Source organism: Carcharodon carcharias, chromosome 13, assembly GCF_017639515.1.
Source record: "Carcharodon carcharias isolate sCarCar2 chromosome 13, sCarCar2.pri, whole genome shotgun sequence".
In the NCBI taxonomy this organism is placed as follows: domain Eukaryota; kingdom Metazoa; phylum Chordata; class Chondrichthyes; order Lamniformes; family Lamnidae; genus Carcharodon; species Carcharodon carcharias.
In genome coordinates, this window is record NC_054479.1 from 38,504,134 (window position 1) to 38,527,407 (window position 23,274).

Genomic DNA, 23,274 nt, shown 5'->3' on the forward strand with positions numbered 1-23,274 from the left:
CTTTTGGTGACATATTTTGGAATGGGAGAAAGAAAATATTTTACTTTTGGAAGTTTACATATTGAATGCTTTTGTTTAAACTCTTAAGAACAGCCTGTTTTTGGCTAGAAAGTTCAATTACATCAAGCTCATGTTCATAATTGCCATTTAAAAATGTGTAGATTTTTGCCTTCTCCCTCCCTGCAGGTGAAGGAAAGTTGGTGGATGTTATATGTATTTTTAAAGAGCACAGTAACCTGACTCCTATAACATATCACTTTTTCTGAGAAAGGGACCATGAAAAGAGATGCCAAGGCACAAAATAAATGGTCCATGGCCCACTTCACAAGCCAGCGTAAGTATTTATAATTTATTAAATGTACAGTTCTTCCTGTATACTGTCCTCAATTTGCAGCTGAGCCTTAATTACTGTATGCAGAAATCTTGTCAGTATTTCATCATCATCATTTGTGATTGGCTCAAATTAAAACTGCAGTAAATCAGAACTGAAGTGATGGTTAAAGAATTTAAGAAATTAATCAATAATGAATGGCCAATTTGGAGAACTTGATAACTTTTTAAAAATTAAAAAGCTAAATGGAATCAATCAACTGATTTTTAAATATTTTTCCTCAATTACTAAATAAATTGCTAAAATTTATTGAACCTCAAATGTATCAAAAGCCTGAGCTTCCTCAACCTCTCTAAACCATAGTCCTTCCAAAGGGCTTAAAATGATCTGCTTTTGAAATATTGGATCATCTTTTCTATTATGCACTGCTCATAGACAGAAACCTGTGAATAACTATACTGGTTTCTTTGTTGAAAACAAAAAAAAAATTGTGTTTGGTGCTTAAAACCTCCTAAATTTAATTTTCCAATTGTCTAATCCCAGGACCAGCTCAAGTGTTCCTAGACCCCTCCGCCTTTTCTGCAGTGTTCCCAAGACCCGGGCAGAATTTTCCCAGCCTGTTGGAGGCAGAGTTTGGGGGCAGGCAGATCTGCAAAAGTCACGGAAAAGGTTGGGATGTTACGTGATCCTGCCCTTTTTCAGCTGGCCCTGCATTGGCCTGTGAATCCGGCAGGAACCCCTGTAGGACTGTTGGAAAGACAATTGAGGTAGTTTAAAAAGACAGTTAAGTATCTTTTTAAGCCCACAATGCCTGCTTGCCAACAGCACATGGTCACATGCTGTGCATGCAACTCACCAGGCTGGAGGAGACAAATGTACAGTGGGAAGTTATTGCAAAGTGAAACTGAGTTGTATAAAGGGTGAAACCAGCAAGCCTGTTGTCAGCCACAGTGAAAGGTTAGTGGTGACAGGAGCAGTTCTTTCAGCCTAAAATCATTAATTTTGTTGGGCACAGCAACTTATTGCAAGTATATTGGAGGCTTCTAAGAGTCATCTCACCTGTGAGACTTCCCAGTGACATGGGTTTCACAAATTCTGAAGTTGGTTGGTGCTCTAAGGAGGAGATGCAGCTTTCTCCAGCTCAACAGTCTCAGCAACAGGGGCAGCAACTTTAGCAGCAGCTGCTGGCTTTTCCGCAGCAGGGATGGAAAGGAGGTGATACCCTCAGCACAGGCCAAGGGTTAGCTTTTTTGACCTCTGTGAATAGCAGTGCCTCTGAAGGCTGCAGCTCTCACAGCAGGTAGTTGCAGACCACTGCAGCTTCTTCAAGGAAGACCTCTGCGCAAGAGGAGTAGGTGGCCAGCCATTGACCATGGCTGTCAAGGTGACCAGAGCCATCAATTTCTTTGCATTCATGTCTTTCCAGGCCTCTGTTGCTTACAGATCTAGAGCCTCGCAATCTGCAGCCTGCAGCTGTATCAGCCAGGTCACCAATGCATTGTTCAGCAGAGCTTCCATTAAATTTGAGATAGATGAGGCCAGTTGAATCCAGAGGGCTATCAGCTTTGCTCCCCTCTCAGGATTTCCACAGGTCCTGAGGGTTGTAGACTGTTCCCACATGTGGCAGTCAAGGCACCATCAGAACAACCAGGCATATTTGTTAATTGGAAGGGATTTCACTCATTTAACATACGTATTGGTATGGGACCACTGCAAGAGGATTCTGCAGTTTGTGCTAAGTATCCAGGGAGCTGCCATGACACATTCATCCTTTGGCAGTCTCAGGTTCTCTCTCTGTTCAACCCTTCTCTCCATCAGACAGCCTCAGGGATTCCCTCCCCAGGGACAAATGGCTCTCACTCAAGACCTGACTGACAACTCCAGTAAGCAACCCCATCACAGAGGCACAGGTGAGGTACAACCAGAAGTATTTTACCACTAGGGCTTTCTTAAAATGAAGTTCTGTTACTTTGACCAATCTGGAGGTTCCCTTCAATATGTCAAATCAAGGGTTTTCCAGATTGAAGTGTTGTGCTCTGTCTTGTACAACATAACAGACTGCAAAGCCTATGATGCCCTCATCCAGGTATGTTTCACCTGAGGTCTGCTTGCAGCATTAAATTGCTCCCATGACAACCCCTGTGCAACTTTCCCCACCAGCAACTCCCCTCCAAAGACAGCTTTACTTCCTCATCAAGGTGGCTCATGCCATTCACTGGCATTTTTACTGATCAGTGTCAATAATGAATCCAACAAATAGATGCCATGACAAAATGCAGTTCTTGAAAATTCATTCCTTCATTCAAATAAAGATGATCAATGTCAACTAGCAATGCATTAAACACCCAAGTGATTCCCTTTTTGCAACCAAGACCTTTTCCTCCTATGTTTTCTATTACCTTTTGCAGTGTTGTTAGCCTTGTGGTTTCAACAGATTGGAGGCAGCCTGCTTGGTCCCCTGGGTGATACATGAGATGCTTGTGGTGGATGTCTCTGGGTTTTAGAGCCTGGCCAAAGGCTGCCTCACCTGCATCTGTGCAGGGGCAGACTCAGTAATCGGGCAGGATGCAGCATGTAGGGCTCTGTCATGGGGTGGGGGCAAGGGAATGAAGTAGGGGGGTGCCTTGTGTAGAGCCCCTGCTGTCATTAGCCCTTTATTCATCTTATCTCCCAGAGCCACCTCGTTTCCCTGCTAACTATGTGTGAGAGAATACTTGGCTGCATTTGAATTTAGTGTTCAACTACTAAGTGTTAGTGACAGGAAGGCATTTAATTTAAATAGCCCTGATTTCTTCTCTCTCCACCACTCTGTAAACAGATCGGTGTTTTGATTTTGATTTCCCCCTTTCTAAGTAGTGGTATATTTTCCCAAACTCCCAGCTGGTGTGATCCAATTTCTTTTAACAATATCACAGCAAACTTGAGATAGGGTAAACTTGGAGGAAGTTTATTCACACACTCAAACATGAACAGAGGGGTCGCAATGTAGCCTCCTTTTCATTCAAACAATAAAAGTAGTTGGGGGGGGGGAATAGAGAAAGAAAGGGGTTTACAAGGCAAAAACCACAGAATAAAGAATTATTGTTTCATGTGAGTCCAGAATCCAAGACAAATGTTGCATTCTTTCACAGAGCCAGCAGGTTGAAAACCTATGCTGGATAATTGACTTTTCCAGTCAAGATGACTTCCACAATGGGATGAGCATGTAGAGATAAATTAATTTTGTAGGTGCTGGTACAGAAGTTCGAGTAGAAACAGTGTAGATGGGGCTAGGCAGTTCAACCTGGACAGAGCTCTGGTTCTGAGCTTCTGCTTGCTAGATGGAAGATGGTTGTCCAAGCTTTGCAGCTCCACAAGGCAATATTACAGGTTCCAGTAGCTTGGGGGTGTCATGTGACTCCCACCTCTCCACTTTGGCTTGGACAAAGGATATATACCCCTCAGTCTGGCTTCTTGAGATGGTAATGTTTCAACCATTAAAATTTTCAAGAGAGGTTTCTGCGTCATTTGCCCTATAAGACTGGTAATCTCCATTGGCCAGGCCAGGCCTTAGAAACGTAAATAGCCTTTGTACAATTTCCTTGGATTTGATCTCTGCAGTCATGGGTCATTAACGTCTATTTAGAGATAATGAGGTGTCAGCTTCTCTGAATGCTAGAATGTTCCTTTTGTTTGAGTCATGGCCAACCATGGCATCAGGAATTTTAAAACCTTTGTCCAGTTTTTAAGATTTTATGAATTAGCCATGATATATATAAAATATAGCTTGAGGTCTTAGCCCCAAATGCAAGGCAATTCTCTTAATGCTGTGCAAAGTTGCAGCCATAGCAGGCCAGAATGCACTCGATGGCCTACTGCATTTGATTCTTCATGAGGTTGGGCATTCTTTCAATGGAGGTGTCCATCAGTGCCAATGACTGAGACATGTTACAGATGGACTCCTCCATTTTCTGTGCAAGGGTGTGTGCACTCCAGGAAATCTGACATATATGTACACACATTTCTTGTTGCTGCTCCACAAACACTCTTGGTATATGACCCACAAGGTTCAGCATCTGTGACCAGCTGAGCAGACCTTGAAGTGTCTTGCACCTTCCAATGGGTACTCTACACCGCTTTCCTTGTCTCCAATTCCTGCTCATATGTGATGTGCTGCTTACCATTTGCCACCCTATCTGAGACACTGGACAAACTGAGTTCTGTGTACCTGTGTGCAGGAGTTATATGATACATCTTTATAATTCTGGATAAAAGCAAAAAACTGTGGATGCTGGAAATCCAAAACAAAAACAGAAACAGAGATACCTGGAAGAACTCAGCAGGTCTGGCAGCATCGGCGGAGGAGAGTACAGTTGACGTTTCGAGTCCTCATGACCCTTCAACAGAACTAAGTAAAAATTGGAAAGGGGTGAAATATAAGCTGGTTTAAGTGGGAGGGGGGGAGGTTTGTTGGGACAAGCAGCCAGTAATAGGTGGAGATAACCAAAAGCTGTCACAGACAAGAACAAAGAGGTGTTGAAGGTGGTGATATTATCTAAAGGAATGTGCTAATTAAGAGTAGAAGACAGGACAGATAAGGTACAGATAGCTCTAGTGGGGTGGGGGGGGAATACTAAAAGGTAGAAATAAACAATGGGTGGAAATACATTTAAAAATAATGGAAATAGGTGGGAAAAGAAAAATCTGTATAAATTATTGGAAAAAACAAAAAGGAGGGGGAAGAAACGGGAAGGGGGTGGGGATGGAGGAGGGAGTTCAAGATCTAAAATTGTTGAACTCAATATTCAGTCCGGAAGGCTGTAAAGTGCCTAGTCGGAAGCTGAGGTGCTGTTCCTCCAGTTTGTGTTGAGCTTCACTGGAACAATGCAGCAAACCAAGGACAGACATGTGGGCAAGAGAGCAGGGTGGAGTGTTGAAATGACAAGCGACAGGGAGGTCTGGGTAATGATTGCAGACAGACCGAAGGTGTTCTGCAAAGCAGTCACCCAGTCTGCGTTTGGTCTCTCCAATGTAGAGGAGACCACATTGGGAGCAACAAATGCAGTAGGCTAAGTTGAGAGAAGTGCAAGTGAAAAGCTGCTTTACTTGATAGGAGTGTTTGGGCCCTTTGATGGTGAGGAGAGGGGAAGTGAAGGGGCAGGTGTTGCATCTTCTGCGGTCGCATGGGAGGGGGTTGAGGAGTACGGGGTGCTGGAGGAGTGGACCAGGATGTCACGGAGGGAACGATCCCTACGGAATGCCGCCGGGGGGGGTGGTGAAGGGAAGATGGGTTTGGTGGTGACATCATGCTGGAGTTGGAGGAAATGGCAGAGGATGATCCTTTGAATGCGGAGGCTGGTGGGGTGATAAGTGAGGACAAGGGGGATCCTATCATATTTCTGAGAGGGAGGAGAAGGCGTGAGGGCGGATGTGCGGGAGATGGGCCGGACATAATTGAGGGCCCTTTCAACCACAGTGGGTGGAAAACCTTGCTTAAGGAAGAAGGAGGACATGTCAGAGGACATGTCAGTGGCATCATCAGAACAGATGTGACAGAGGCAAAGGAACTGAGAAAATGGGATGGAGTCCTTACAGGAAGCGGGGTGTGAGGAGCTGTAGTCGAGGTAGCTGTGGGAGTCGGTAGGCTTGTAATGGATATTGGTGGACAACCTATCACCAGAAATTGAGACAGGTCAAGAAAGGGAAGGGAAGTTATCTCCACCTATTACTGGCTGCTTGTCCCAACAACACCAACCCCCCCACAACTAAACCAGCTTATATTTCACCCCTTTCCTATTTTTACTTAGTTCTGTTGAAGGGTCATGAGGACTCGAAACGTCAACTTGCTCTCCTCCGCCGATGATGCCAGACCTGCTGAGTTTTTCCAGGTACTTCTGTTTCTGTTTTAGTTCATAATTCTGGACCTCCTTTGAGGACTCCATGGATTTGTCCCTGTCAAGAAGAGATTAAGGTCAATAATGTTATTGGAAATTATTTTTAAATTGGGCTTGTAGTAGCATTTGTCTATGTGTGCATCAGTGTGTGTGGCTTAATTGGATTAAAGCCAGCTAGTCTGGGTGCTTTGATGTATAGTTTGAGATGTTAATTAGATAAACGTAAATTAGTTAAAAGATAAAGTTTGCAACTTGTATTTTTAAATAAACCATTCAAAAGAATGGGTGAAATCTTGCACCTAGCTGGGAAACGCCAAGCAATGTGTTTATATTACTAATAAAATTGGTGGAATAAAAGGATTATTGTTAGGATTGGTAAAATTAAAAGACTTAGTAATACAGTGGAAAATTTACATTCAAAGGGGAGGCTAGGTATAAACAGAAAGGAGCTTTGTGTGTGCAGATCAGAGGCATGTAATTATATAACCAGCCTGTAAGCCAACAACTGTGTCTGCAAATTGAAAGGAAACTCATTTTGAATTTGTATGGTCAAATGCACTTTGCCTGGTGTCTGTTTAAAGTCAATGGGTTATTGTTGCCTTGGTGAAGATTTACCTGGGAGTGATTAATTTGGGAATTTGTTTAAAAGTTATTATGGTAGTAATTTGTAGATGTGTATGTGTTTAAATTTGTTGTTCAATTAATAAATGTTTAATTTAGTTTTATGTAAAAAAAAAAAAACCTCTTGAGGCTTGGTGCTTTTACTCCTGAATTCAGAGCTGCATTTCAAACATACCAATTGAAAATATAGGTTATGATAGCTGTTCAGGTTTCCCTTTGGGAGTTAAACAACTCAGCCTTTACCAACTGCTGTGTCATAACATCCCTCATCTGCATTGGTTCCAGCAATGCACCTGCAGGAGATGAAAGATGTGTTAGTGGTGAATACAAGTAAAATGGGGTCACAGATTAGCATAGTTCAGATCATGACATTTCATGTATTGGTGGCACAGATTGGACGTGAGTTCTGGTTAAACGCCAAACAGAAAGTGATATCAATGTTGTCACCAGGTCTCTTGGCCACTTTCATTGGCAATAGCACGTGCAGGTGCCACTCTATCGATTTCCAGTCTTTCCCCCCCATTGTGGTCAGAGTGGCCGTGGCTGTAGCTCCAACCTTGGTTCTCTGTGTGTCTCTGTCTCTCGAGTTGTGGTTTCTCTTCTCCCAAAGTGAGAAAAGGCAGAGAGTTAGGAGTGTGAGGAATGAACTGATTGCTGAGGATGGAGGGTAGATTTGAGCAATAGGAGTGAAAGGGCAAGGATTGTGGAATAATTTTGGTACTGCCTGCTGAGGTGCAGATTTGAGGAGGCTTGAATGAAAGGAATGTGTGAGACAGCAAGATGTGTCAGTCTGAGGACTGTTGAACAAGTGAATGCTAAGCTGATGAGAGAGTGATGGCTGCAAGCTGAGTTGCAGGGCACTCATCTTGTCATACCTATTCCAGGTGATTGTCAATGTTGATTGTAGTCCTTTTCTTGCAAAACCTCGATTCATCATGAATAATGCCATGAGAAATCTGTTGTATATCCTTTTAAAACACCATTTATTTGCATATATGCAAAAAATATCATAGCATTGCTTTCAATCTCTTAGAATTTCTATGCATATTGAGATTTGAATGGTGAATGCATAAGCCGTTGGGCAAAATATAAATAACAATAACTTGGTTTACATAGTGCATTTAATGTTAGTAAGGATCTCAGCTTTTCAGAGGCATAATCAAACAAAAATGCATGCCATTTCATAAATTCCTTTCCTGATTTTAACGTTTCTAAAGTAGCACTTTTACATTTGAAGGTTCAATCACACCGCAAATGGATTTTGTACTCCCCTCAGCCTTTATAGATCCTCTTTTGATCTCTTGTTTGCTTAACTGTGAGCTGGGAAACTTGTGGCAATTTTTCATTTTGTCTGATGGATTCATCAGATTTAACTTGGCTCAGTTAATAGCATATTTGTGATCTTAAACTCATAATCTAGGCTGGCACTCCAGTGTAGTACTGAGGGAGTACTGCACTATCGGAGGTGCCATCTTTTAGTTAAGACATTAAACCAAGATCTTGAATACCCTCTCAGGTGGATGTAAAAGAACCCAAGGTACTATTTTGACGAAGAGCAGGGGAGTTTTCTCTGGTGACCCCCCTTAGTCAGACAAACAGAAAGATTATCCAGCTATTATTACTTTGCTGTTTGTGGGAGCTTCTTGTGTGCAAAGTTGGCTGCTGTGCTTCCTGCATTACAATGGTGACTATACTTAAATAGCACTTCATTGGCTGGAAAATGGTTTGGAATGTCCTGAGGTCATGAATTGTATGATCTAAATGCAAATCTTTCCTTCTTCACACTATGATTTGACAGAGTGTGGTGCTATATCAGTAGAATCATTATTTAGTATTAGTCATGGTTTTTGCATGTGTACCTTGTGAATGTAGTTCCAAGTTCCATATTATTCAGATGAAAGTGAAATACTGTGGATGCTGAAAATCTGAAATAAAAACAGAAAATCCCGGTCTCAGCAAGTCAAGCAGCACTGGCGGAGAGAGACTCAGACTTAATGTTACAGGTCGATGAATTTCTTCAGAACGTTAGCTGTTTCTCTCTTCATTGATGCTGCCTGACCTAAGTATTTACAGCATTTTCTGTTTAGCCTATTCAGGTCAGTGTGCTTTTTTTCCCCCTGCTGCTCACTACTCTTATATCTGACAAGGAACAAGATCACAACACTTTGTTGAAATCTGTGTTTCAGCATTGTTGAGACTCTGGATGTTATTTGTCACTTTTCCCAATTGATTCCATGGATATACTTATTATTGGGTGACACCTGTCTTTTTTGTTGGTGGATACAATTACTTTGCAGCAGTAGAAATGCTGTTGGTTCTGTTTAAACCTATTCCCCAAACATTACGTGATTACTGTCTGAGTTGACATTAAATCCTGTATTCATTTGAGATATTTGTTAGGTACACAGCCATATCTGTCTTAAATGGTGGTGGACAATTAAACAAAAAGTGGGAGGAGGAGGCTGCACCGGCATCTCCATCTTCCATGATGGGGGAGCCCAACAGGTTGGTATAAAAGACAAAGCTGAAGCATTTGCAACCATGTTCAACCAGAAATGCCATGTTGATGATCTATCTTGGCTTTCTCCTGAGGTTCCCAGCATCACAGATGCTAGGTCTTCAGCCAATTTGATTCTTTCCATGTGTTCTCAATAAACCACTGAAGCCACTAGATATAGTAAAGGCTATGGGGCCTGTTATGGTGCTACTCAATAAACACCAGGAGACTCAGGAACAGGCGTTGATAATTTATTCAAGCGTACACAGGGAAAGTCAGCCTCTGGCAGTCCAAGACTGAACTCTATAGATTATAGCAAAATCACTCTTTTATACACAGTTCATCACATACACGTCTAATTACATGCAAAACAGATGTCCCTTTCTCGTGTACATGTACCAGGTATTGTTCTCATCCATGCAAGGCCTCCTTTACCTTGCTGATTGTGCAGCCTAGGGCCACATCCCAGACTCAACTTCCTGGCTTTGCCCTTTGTCATAGTAGCTTGTTTGTCTCATTCCTTATCCTGTCTAGCGTATATCTGCTAATCTTCAGTTCTGCTTATATTTTAAATTTACTAAAAGACACTGCTAACTGAAATCGTTTAACCCTTTCAGTCCTGACAACATCCTGGCTCAGCACTGAAAACATGTGCTCCAGAACTAGTCATAGCTGTTTCATTGTAACATTGACATCTATCCACCAATGGGGAAAATTGTCCAGGTATATCCTGTTGTTAAAAAGCAGGACAAATCCAATCTGACCAATTACTGCATATTCGATATTCTCATTCATAAGCAAAGTGATTGAAGGTGTTGTCAACAGTGCTATCAAGCAGCACTTTATCAGCAATAACCTGTTCATTGATGCTCATTTTGGGTTCTGCCAGGACCACTCAGCTCAAGACCTCATTTCAGCTTTGGTCCAAACAGAGACAAAAGAGCAGAATTCAGGGCACCCTGTGACTGAGTGTGGCTTTAAGGAACACTAGAAAAATTGACGTCAATGGGAACTGGGATAAATGCTCCACTGGTTGGAACTATATCTATTGAAAAGAAAGATGGTAGTGGCTGTTGGATGCCAATCATCTCAGCCCAAGAATATTGCTGTAGGAGTTACTTAGGATAGGGCCCTTGAGTTATTGCAGCACAAATGGAGGCCATATAGCCCCTTGAGTCAAACTGTCTCTCTGTAGACCAATCCAGTCAATCCCATTCCCCAACTCTATTCTTGTGGCCTTGCAAGCTTATTTCCTTCAATTGCCCATCCAATTTTCTATTGAAATCAAAGTAGAAAATGCTGGTAATACTCAGCAGGCATATTTGGAGAATAGGCTGAACCATCTTCAGCTGCTTTATTATTGACCTGCCTGCCATTATAATGACGGAGGTGGGGATGTGTACTGATGATTAGTGTTCAATATCATTTACAACATCCTCAGATGCTGAAGTAGTCTATGTCTGCATGCAGCAAGATCTGGACAATGTACAGACTGAATCTCATAAATGGCAAGTTACATTCATGCCATAAATGCCAAGCAATCACCATCTCCAACAAAAGGTCCATTATGTAAGCCAATAGTATGATGAATACCCTCTATTTGCTTGGATGAGTACAGCTTCAGCAATTTTCAAGAAGCTCGACACCATCCAGACCAAAGCAGTCGACTTGATTGGCATCCCAATCATCATCTTAAATATTCACTTCTTCTACTACTAGTGCACAGTGATAGCAGCAGATAGAAGATGCATTGCAGCAACTTGCCAAGAATCCTTTGTGATCATCTTCCAAGTCTGCGACCTCTACCATCTATAAGGAAAAGGGCAGCAGGTGCATGGGAACACCACCACCTGCAGGACCCCCTTCAAGTCACACACCATCCTGACTTGGAATTATATCGTCATTCTTCACTGCCACTTGGTCAAAATCCTGCAAGTCCCTCCTTAACACCACTGAAGGTGTACCAGCATCAGATGATCTGCAGTAGTTCAAGAAGGCAGCTCACCACCATCTTCTCAAGGTGAATTGGGGATGGGCCATAAATGTTGGCCTTGCCAACTCATGAACTCATCTCATGAATGAATAAAATAAAAATCCATATGGTGTTCATGTATTTAGGAAAACTGCCACCTTTTTAATAGCTTGATTTAACTCTTCCACTTTTCTGTTCAAGGGATGCTGTTTTCACTTTTAGTTTAGTTTCACACTAACAGTTCTGAAATAAATTTCCTGGTTCTACTGCTATTATTTTTTTTGTGAAGTTAAGACAGTGAATGTCATAAAAATACTGTGTAGGGAGAATTTTCACGTTAGCGTGTGGGGGTGGGCCCTGCATGCTGATGCGTAAAATGACACGTGGTGAGGTCAGGCATGCATCTCAACCTCACTGCGCATCATTCCAATCTTTTGTTTGGTGGGCACGCACCGGAGGCGACTGCATGCCGACCGAACTGTGAAATGCCTGTTAAGGCCATTAATACACCAATTTAGGTAATTGACAGGGCTGCCCGTCCAACCTTAAGGTTGGCAGGTAGGCGAGAAGGCCAAGTGGCCTTCATGTTTTTCAGGAAACCTCATCCACGGGTGGGATAAGGTTTTCAGAAGGTTTTATTAAATAAATAAACAAATTTCACACATTTCATAACCATGGCCCAGCTCATGTGACACTGTGTCACATGAGGGGACATGTTTAAATCATTTTAATCAGTCTAAGTTCAAATTGAAAGTTTGAAATAAAATCTCCCTGAGGCAGTTCCATGCCTCAGGGAGATTTTTGCACTCCTTGAGCGCAGGCCCTAACTTTCCTTCCTCTCCCCGCCCGCACAGGTAGCATTGAGTACTACCGGGCACACGTCATGCCGGGCCACCCATGTAAAATGGCGGCGCGCAGCCGATTGCGGATGGTGATTGGCCCCGCGCCTGCTCCCGCCCAGCAGGCAGAAGATTCTGCCCAATATAGAAGTTATAACACAAGCCATTCACCTCAACCAGTTCATGTGATGTTTCCTTGCACCAAGCACAAAGTACTAATCACAGTAGCCCATTCGTTTGCCATATCTCCTAATCCTCTATTCCTATATCCACCTATCTAATCTAATCTAATCTAATCTTGAATGCTGACATTGCTTCTGCCTCAACCACTTATCCTGGTAAGAGAACTCCACAGTTGAGCTATTCACTTAGGAGCGGTGCAGGGCTCATCTATTCACTGGCTTAACCAGTCCAACCATCAGGCGAACCATTGTTTTGTTTTGCATAATTGAACGATTTGAGAAATGTACATTCCTGGTTACATGCAGAGCAGAAGTGATTTGGGAGAAAAAGGATTACCATAGAAAAGAATTTTCTATTTTCAGAAAGCATAAAGGAGCACGTAAAAAGTTTTTAATAGTTTTAAACAGTGTAGTGGCATTGAGGGACATAAATTGCCAAATGTAGTTGCAGGACTGGATACCAACTGGATCATGATACCAAGACCACTCTTACCCTCATCCTAGTGGCTGGTCAAGGAGTGCAATGGCAGTGAAATGTTTTTCATATTTATGAAAATATATTTCAGTCCTGTATTCAAAAGAATTTGTTTGCCCTCTTCCCAATCCCTCTTCAACCCACTCCCTACTAACTCACCCCTCCCTACTCCTAACTCCAGCAAAGAACGCACCACTGTACTGTACTGAGGGCTCCCTGTTCCAGCAGTACCGAGACTCAACAAGCCATTTGTCAGTAGTCACTGTTGATTCCTTAGGTATTATCTATTATCAGGAAACATCTGTTGTGGTAGTTGGTGGATATAATTACTTTGCAGCAGTAGAAATGGTATGTAAGTGATGTGCAGGAAGAAAATAAAATGCCAACTAGTATGCTTTCTCTTGAGATCAATTCTCAAGTTCAATCGTTTGCATATACCTGCCATTCTATACTGTGCTAATAATCATTGTCCTTTTCCACCATGAAAATATTAAAGTTTAGGTGGAATCTTGGAATTAAAATAGCCAAATAATATGACTGCTCAAATCTATGCTAATATAATTTAAGACTTTTGTTATTAATAGTGTGCAAGCATCTGACGATAAATGACACGTGTTGATTAAAAAATAAGGGGGCTTGGTGAACAAACTTGTCATTGCCATACCTGCATCTTGCTTCTCATTCAAGCCTGACCGCTTCTCATGAGATTTGGAACCTCCATATAGCCCTCCTGCTTCCTCCAAGAATTGAATCACTTTACTTTTGGCTTGGTACAATTTCAGTTATGTGAATCAGAAAAGACCATAAGTGTGCCATTTAGAGTATATGACCAGTTTTGCATTTCTATGCATCCAAAACAAAATTTATATGTATCAATCTAAAACTATTAGTGTAATTTGCCTTACTGGAAGTGACTAGTTCAAGACTATTTGCAAGAAGTAGTCCCCCAGTAGTGAGTTTTGCAGTTGGAAGAATTTATAAACTTTGCAGACACTCCCTTGGTCTTGGGTTTTAGATACTGTAATTATCAGTGTAACTACTAGGCAAATTGGGTGGTCACGTAGAGTGGCAAAAGTTTATGGGGGGGGTGGGGGGCAGCAAAAAACTGAATGAACTATACACGAAACTACATAATTAAACAAACAGGTCTAGATCTACTGATACACATCCACATATACTGATATACATATAGATTTCCACGTATTTACATTGCAGCCTTGCCCAAAATTTCATATTATAATCTTCATTCTGTTTAGGTGATAGTTCTGCAAATTTTACATCTACATGACTGTTCCAAAACTGTGAACCAATAAATAATATCAATGTAGTTTAACCTAGCCCGATCATAATGATTATTGATTGTGTAAATTGAACATAAAATCATCCAATAACTGTTGGAGGAACACACAGGTCAGGATTTTCAGCTCGGCGTGAGGACACATGTCTGACATGCACAAGCGTGAAATAGTGCGCGATGACATTGGGCGAGTATCCGGATGACATCACGCAAATGCGTGACATTTCGGTTGGCAGACACACACGAGAGTCGCCAGTGCACTCACTGACAATTAAAAGGACTATTAAGCCCCTTAATCAGTGAATTAAATTGAATTTTTCGCTGCTTGTCCAACCTTACGGTTGGCAGATGGGTGAATAGGCCAGGCAGCCATTGCATTTTTGTGAAATCTCATCCATGGGTAGGATGAGGTTTCGGTGACTAAAAAAACAATAAAAATTTTTAAAACTCATATTTCACATGTTTCTGTTCATGTGACAAAGTCACAGGTGGGGACATGATATCCTTATTTTTTAAAATTCTTATTTCTTACATTGAAAACCTTCAACTCCCTGAGGCAGTTCCGTGTCTTCAGGGAGCTTTTTCTGAGTGCACCCCTGCGCATGCGCACACTTCAGCACTCGCGCTCCACCTGCCCCTACCCAGGCAGCATTGAGGCTATCAGCTGGCTGTTAATTGGCTAGTCAACGTGAAATTGTGGGCCCGATTGCAGGAGGTGGACCATTGTTCGACCGCCCCCGGGCCCACCCACTGTGCCCACCCAACGAGGGGAAAATCCTCCCCATATTATTACTTCGCATGAGCCATATTACACATTATGGTGTGCATTTCTTCTAGTACATATCTTGTGAAAAGTGTAGAACAATAAGAATATATAATCAACACCATAATATTCTCCTTTTCATGTAAAATAATTCTAGATATAAATGCAGAATTTTTATTCATACTAATGCACAATATTAATTTTTGAAAGTTAATTGGGGGTGGGGCGGAGATGGTGTGCACAAGGCTGGAGGTTCACCTTGGGTGCCTAATACTCTTGCACCTGCCCTGGTAATTATGAATCTTAATATTAACAAAGAGTGCTTTGAATGTTGAATATGTAATTATCATTCAGAAATGGTGAACAAGCAACACTTAAGTTAAAAATTCCTTATGTGTTAATACATCCATGGTTTTAGTCTGGGCTCCTCCAAACCTAAAACTCCTCTCCCTGTGAACTCTCAGTTCCTCTGAGTCCAGCCTCCTCTGCACTCCCATCTTTAGCTCCAACACCAGGCCATTGGTGGATATGACTTCAGACACACTCTGACTTTGCTCCCTAAATCCCTCTGTGCCTCCATTCCTCTTCATTAAACACCCTCCCTTAAAAACCCACCTCTTTGGCCAAATCTGTTTACTGTCTTAAACTGTCCTTCTTCGACTTGGCATTTTTTCTCCTCACGCCACTTGAAAGCTCTTTGGGGATTATAAAGGCACTGTATAAATTATTGCTGTTTCAGTATGTTCTGATGGCAACTGTCAAACTGTTGCAGCAGAACAAGGGAACTAGTGATGTTGCTTCCACACTATATTCTGCAAGTATCAGTATGAAACTATGGTATTGTGCAATTAGACCCTTATTTATACAGAAATGTGCACGATAAGGTGAATGCTCCTTATATTTGTGCAAAACTTGTGGGAAGATGCTTTCCACTGCTGTTTAATGGCAGTGATGATGGAGATGAATACCAAAACAAAGAGGATTCGGGAGCTATTCGGAAGGGGATAGTTTTGCCAATCCCCATTGGGTGTTTTCCACCCTTTAGCAAAAGGTGAGTGAAATATTAAGGATAATTTCTTACCCAATGTCAGGACTAATTAATGCCTTACTAATGATCTGGCAGTAAGGAACTGCTCATATGAATATGGTTCAAGTTCATTGTGCTCCTCCAGTGATCTGGAGGTATTTCAAGGGTTGCCAAGATGCAGCATCACCTAGAGAATAAATATTCAGGAGCAGAAGTGCAGCCATATAAGAGGTTTGGGAGCATTCTGGCCACGACCAAGTAAATAACAAAAATACAAGACCCAAATGTTCCAAATTCGGGAAATCTGAAGTAAAGACAGAAGATGCAGGGAATACACTGCAGGTCTGGCAGCATCTGTGAAGAGAGAAACAGAGTTAACATTTCAAGCCGATGATATTTCATCAGAACTGGGAAAAGTTAGAAATGTTTAAAGGAGGTGAAATGGGGAGGGTGGGAAAAAGAACAAAAAGGAATGTCTGTGATATGGTGGAAGCCAGGAAAGATTAAATGACAAAAGAGTTAGTCGTGTTGGGCCAAAGGGAATAGTAATAGGACGATAAAAAAGCAAAGGAACAAATGATGTACCTAGAGCATGTCCAGAGGGAAAAAAAAACGAGAAGACAAGCACAAGAACTTAACGTGCAAAGAAAAAGAAACAAAATGGGACAGAGATTATATAGTTACTTGAATTTTCTACCTTGTTCTCATGTTACCCTCTCCGTCTTCAGCCTACTGCATTGTTCCGACGAAACTCAATGTAAATTCAATGAACAGTGCCTCATCTTTTGATTAAGTACTTTACAGCCTTTTGGACTCAACGTTGAGTTTAACAATTTCAGACTATACTCTCTGCCCCATTTTGTTTTCTTTCCTTGCATGTTTTGGTCTTATACTTGTTTTTTTTTCCTCTTGTCTTTGCTTTCAGATAGCATTCTGCTGATCATTCTGCCAATCACACCTGTTCTTGACTCATCTTTTGTTTCTTCATTTCCTGACTCACCCCATCACCACTCCCTTTGGCCCTGCACAACTAACTCTTGTCATTTAACCTCTCTTGCTTTCCATCCTAAGACAGACCTTCCCTTTTGTTCATTTTCCCACCCTGCCCCATTTCACCTGTTTAAAACCTATTATGTCTCTAACTTTCCCATTCCTGATGAAAGGCCACCTACATATAATGTTAACTCTTTCTCTCTCCACAGATGCTGCCAGACCTGCTGTATTTCCAGTATTTTCTGTCTTTATTTTAAATAACAAAAATCTTCTGTTCCAGTAGTGATTAAGTGATATAGTAGAGTTCCAACTCAAAAATCAATGAGACAAGCCATGAGTGAAATCAACTGATATGAGCATAAATGTTATAATATGCCTTTAAGGGGTATCAGCATGGCATCACTAGATGAGAAATGTGTCATGTGATCCTGTCTTAGTTTCACTTTTGCTTTGAGCAGAGCACTCATACACACACAGCTCTGATGCCTTCAAGCTTTATATATCTGTACAACTGTGCTGATATGCCTAGCCTGGATAAATGAACCCACAACATTTTTACCCCAATTCCCTACGAGTGGGAAGTCCTAGATGCTCCTTGCGCTCAGACTGACCACGTGTGCAGGAAGTGCCACCAGCTGCAGTTACCTGAGCTCTGAGTTTCGGAACTTGAGCGGCAGCTGGAGGGTGCATCTGCGAGGCTGAGAGTTTCGTGGATAGCATGTTTTTAGACGTGGTCACCCCACATCTTACGGAAATGCAGACAGAGGGAATGGGTGACCATCAGTCAGAAGAGAGGTGTCAGGCAGGTAGTCAGGAAATCTCCAGGGTGCATCTCTCTTGAAAGCCGTTTTTCTGTGTTGGAAAATGGTGAGAGTGATGATTCCTTTCGGGAGTGCAGCCACGCTCTTAGCACTGTGAGTGGCTCATTGCACAGTGGGAGAGGAAAAAGAGGGGAAGAGCAATAGTGGTAGGAGACTCGATAGTAAGGGGAACAGGCAGGCAGTAGACATGACTCCAGGATGGTGTGTTGCCTCCCTGGTGCCAGGGTTAAGGATATCACTGAATGGCTGCAGGGCATTCTAAATGGGAGGGCAAACAGACAGAGGTCATGGTACAAATTGGTATCAATGACATAGGTAGAAAGAGGGATGAGGTCCTGCAAGCAGCATTTAGGGAGCTAGGAAGCAGATTAAAAAACAAGATCTCAAAGGTAGGAATCTCTGGAATACTTCAGGTGCCACGCACTAGTGAGTATAGAAATCGGAGGTTAGTCCAGATGAATGTGTGACTGGAGAGATGGTGCAGGAGGGAGGGCTTTAGATTTCTGGGACATTGGGACCGTTTCTGGGGATGGTGGGACCTGTACAAGGTCGACAAGTTGACCTGAACCGGAATGGTTCCAACATCTTTGCGGGGAGGTTTGCTAGTGCCGTTGGGGAGGGTTTAAACTAACTTGGCAGGGGGGTGGGATCTTGACAGGAGGTTCAGCAGGGGGAGATGCACAGCCAAAATTAGAAGAGAAAGCAACCTAGTCATTATTATATTATTATAGGCCAGTTAAGGCACAAAGGAGTTTGGCAAGGTTGAATGGTATTTATTTTAATGCAAGGAGTCTGATGAATAAGGCAGATGAGTTGAGGGCACAAATTAACACACGGAAGTATGATGTTATTGCTGTCACAGAGAATGGTTGAGAGAGGGGCAGGATTGGCCCGCATGTCCGTCCTTGATTTTTTGTATATATATTTTTCTTTTCCCACCTATTTCCATTATTTTTAAATGTATTTCCATCCATTGTTTTATCTCTACCTTTTAGCCTATTTCAATCCCTCCCCCCACCCTGCCCCCACTAGGGCTATCTGTCACTTGCTCATCCTGCTTTCTACCCTTAATGTCATCATTAGCACATTCCTCAGCTAATATCATCACTGTCAACACCCCTTTGTCCTTTTGTCTATGACATCTTTGGCAATCTCTTCTTTGCCTCCACCTATCACTGGCCCTCTATCCAGCTTTACTTGTCCCACCCACCCCCCTCAACCAGCTTATATTTCACCTCATTTCTATATTTCTTAGTTCTGACGAAGAGTCATATGGACTCGAAACATTAACTGTGTTCCTCTCCACAGATGCTGTTAGACCTGCTGAGTTTTTCCAGTTATTTTTGTTTTTGTTTCAGATTTCCAGCATCTGCAGTATTTTGCTTTTACCTCTTTCCCTTCCTCTGCTTAACTCCCCGAAGTGGTCAACTCCAGCACTCTATAGTAAGACCCACTGAGTGTGTGCCATTTGTGGGTAAGAAAGTCCAAATGTTTATTTTGTACAAACCTAATTTAGTTTGTAGTTGGCATTAAACTGAAATCTACAGTTTAAATTTTGTAGTTGCCAGCCTTAAGCATGTTTTTTTTCAAGGGTTCCAATGAAAGAGCAGCTTAATTAGGAACCAGCTGAAACTGGATCCTCATTAAGTGACTCAGCTAGGCCTTTGCGTTAGGAGCATATATAAGTGACCAAACCCAGTGTGATTTAGCACTTCAATGCAACTTACAATAGAGTGCTGGAGTTGAGTGTTTCAGTGTGACTTACAAGAGAGTGCTGGAGTTGAGCACTTCAAGGAGTTAAGTGGAGGAAGGGAAAGAGGTGTTTGGTTGCTTTTGCCTAAACTTTTTCAGCCTCCAGGAATTAATTCTTGCTCTGCTACAGGAGAAGAAGCTAGTTAATTGGTGGGTATCTGGTAAGTGATTAAGGGTTATTCTATTCCTAAGGCTCAAAATAGTATATTTTAAGTGAGAGGTGAGTGGGAGAGGAATAAAGGCATAGATTGAGAGACCTATCTGCAGTGAGACCAGTGGCAGCGTGATGTCATGAACCACAAAGTGGCATGAGTACAGGGAAAGCAGCTGTTTGGAGAGTAGGATTGGTGAGTATTTCTAGTCTTTAAACTAAAAGTCTTTTTTTCTCTCTTCTTAAAAATAACTTGCTAATTATAAGATCAAAACTTGTGTAAAAAAATTAATTACAATAAAGTATAAAGAGTGGGGGATTCTTCAAAAGTAATAAGTAGGGATACAAGAGTAATGAATTAGTAAATTAAATAAAACACGATAGTGATGGCAGGGCGGGTGATGTGTTGCTGCTGCAGCATGTGGAAGCTGCTGGACACCAACGTGATCCAGAGTGAACATATCTGTAGTAAACGTTTGCAGCTCGAGGAGCTTTAGATCCTAGTAGAGGAGCTGGAGTCCGAGCTGCAGACATTGCGCCACATCAGGGAGGGGGAAAGCTACCTGGACACTTTGTTCCAGGAGGCGGTCACACCTCCCAAATTAGATATTTCAGATTTGGCCTGTGATCAGGGACAAGGGGGTGTGACTGCAGGTGAGGCAGGTATGGGGACCCAGGGGGTAACGTTCGAGGAGCCTCGGCTCCTGCAATTATTCAACAGTTATGAGGCTCTTGCAAGCTGTGTGGACAAGGGAGGATGAGCGAACTGACCACGGCACTGTGGTACAGGGAGCCATTCAAGTGGGGGAAAGGAGATAGGAATGTAGTCATGGTGGGAGACAGTATAATTAGGGGGATAGATACTGTTCTTTGCAGCCGTAAGCATGTGCCCTGAAGGCTGTGTTGCCTGCCCGGTGCCAGGGTTAAGGATATCTCCTCAGGGCTGGAGAGGAACTTGGAGTGGAAGGAGAGGGATCCAGTTGTTGTCATTGTTACCAATGACATTGATAGGACTAGAAAGGAGGCTCTGTTGAAAGAATTTGACCAGTTAGGAGCTAAATTAAAAAGCAGATCCTCCAAGGTAATAACCTCGGGATTACTACCTGAGCCACGGGCAAACTGGCATGGGGTAAATAAAGTCAAGGAGTTAAATGCGTGGCTCAAAGATTGGTGTGGGAGGTATGGGTTTCAGTTCATGGGGCACTGGCACCAATACTGGGGTAGAAGGGAGCTGTTCCTGTGGGATGGGCTTCACTTGAACCATACTGGGACCAGTGTCCTGGCAAATTGAATAACTAGGGCTGCAGGGAGGGCTTTTAACTAAATAGAGGGGGGAGGGTTCTGGAGAGGGGGTACATAGGTTAACAAAGCAAAAGGGTATAGCAACATTGCAGGGCAGCTATTTAGGTAATGATACTCTGAAGGTGACAGGCTAAAGACGAGGCTAAAGTTTACAAACATTTAAAAAACACAGCAAATGGGGGGAAAAATGGCAAAAAGGTAAAATGAATGGCTCTTAAATGCATGTATTATTCGGAACAAAATAAATTAATGGCACAAATAGAGGTTATGATCTGATAGCCATTATGAAGACATGGTTACAAGGAGATCAAAAGCTGGGAACCAAATATTCAGGGGTATGTGACTTTTCGAAAGGACAGGCAGGAAGGACAGGGTGGTGGGGTAGCTTTGTTAGTACGAGATGGAATAAGTACGATAGCAAGAAATGATCTTGGATTGGAAGATGTAGAATCCATATGTGTGGAGGTAAGAAATAAGGGGAAGAAGACACTGGTGGGAATAGTCTACAGGCCTCCTAACAGTAGCTATACTGTAGGACAGAGAATAAATCAGGAGATAATGGGGGCATGTAAAAAAAGGCAGTACATCAAATCATGGGTGACTTTAATCTTCATGTAGAATGGGAAAATCAAATTCGCAGAGGTAGCCACGAGCAAGAAATAATAGTGTATTCAGGCCAGTTTCCTAGAAAAATATGTTCTGGATCCAACCAGGGATCAGGCTATTTTGGATCTGGTAATGTGTAATGAGGCAGCTTTAATAAATAATCTCAGAGTAAAAGATCCCCTAGGAAACAGTGACCATATCATGGTAGAATCATTAGATTCTAGATCTTTAGATTGCAAGAATCCTTAGATTTTGGAAAAATCACAGAGGATTGGGAAACTTCCAATGTAACACCCTTATTCAAAAAGGGAGACAAAACAGGTAACTATAGGCCAGTTAGCTTAACACCTGTCATTGGGAAAATGTTAGAGTCTATTATAAAGGATGTAATAGCAGAGCATTTAGAAATACATAATATAAACAAGCAGAGTCAGCATGGCTTCATAAAGGGGAAATCATGCCTGACATATTTATTAGAATTCTTTGAGGAGGTAACAAGCAGGATAGATAAAGGGGAACCAGTAGATGTAAAATATTTGGATTTCCAAAAGGTATTCAATAAGGTACCGCACCTAAGGTTACTTAATATGATAAGAGCACATTGCATTGGGATGGTATATTAGCATGGATAGAGGACTGGCTAACTAATAGAAGACAGAGTTTGGGATACGGGGGGCATTTTCAGGATGGCAACCTGTAACTAGTGGAGTGCCACAGGGATCAGTGCTGGGACCACAATTATTTATAATATAAATTAATGACTTGGATGAGGGAAGTGAATATACTATCACCAAGTTTGCAGATGACACAAAAATAGGTGGGAAGGCAAATGGTGAGGATGACACAAGGAGTCTACGGAGAGTAATAGACAGCTTAAGTGAGTGGGCAAAAACTTGGCGGATGGAATATAATGTGGGAAAATGTGAGGTTATGCATTTTGGCAGGAAGAATAGAGGAGCTGAATATTACTTAAATGGAGAAGGATTGCAGAAAGCTGCAGCACAGAGGGATTTAAGGGTCCTCTTGTATGAATTACAAAAAGTTAGCATACAAGTTGAGCAGGTAATAGGGAGGGCAAATGGAATTATTGGCCTTTATTTCAAAGGGAATGGAGTATAAAAATAGGGAAGTCTTGCTAAAACTATACAAGGCATTAATTTGACCACACCTAGAGTACTGTGAACAGCTTTGGTTCCCTTTTCTAAGGAAAGATATACTGGCATTGGATGCAGTCCAGAGAAGGTTCACTAGGTTGATCCCGGGTATGGAGGGAATTTCTTGTGAGGAGAGGTTGAGTAGTTTGGGCTTATACTCATTGGAGTTTAGAAGAATGAGAAGCAACCTTATTGAAACATATAAGATTCTTAGGGAGCTTGACAGGGTAGATGCTGAAAGGTTGTTTCCCCTTGTGGGAGAGTCTAGGACCAGAGGGCATAATCTTAGAGTAAGGGGGGGTGCCCATTTAAAACAGAGATGAGGAAGAATTTCTTCTCTCAGAAGATTGTGAATCTGTGGAATTTTTCACTGCAGAGGGCTGTAAAGGCTGGGTCATTAAGTATATTCAAGGCTGAGATGGACAGGTTTTTAATCAGTAAGGGAATCAAGGGTTATGGGGAAAAGGCAGGAAAGTGGAGTTGAGGGTTATCAGATCAGCCATGGTCTCATTGAATGGCTGAGCAGACTCGATGGGCCGAATGGTCTACTTCTGCTGTTACGTCTTATGGTCTTGATGGGCTCCATCCTGTGCTCAAATTCATCTTTGAAATGGAGCA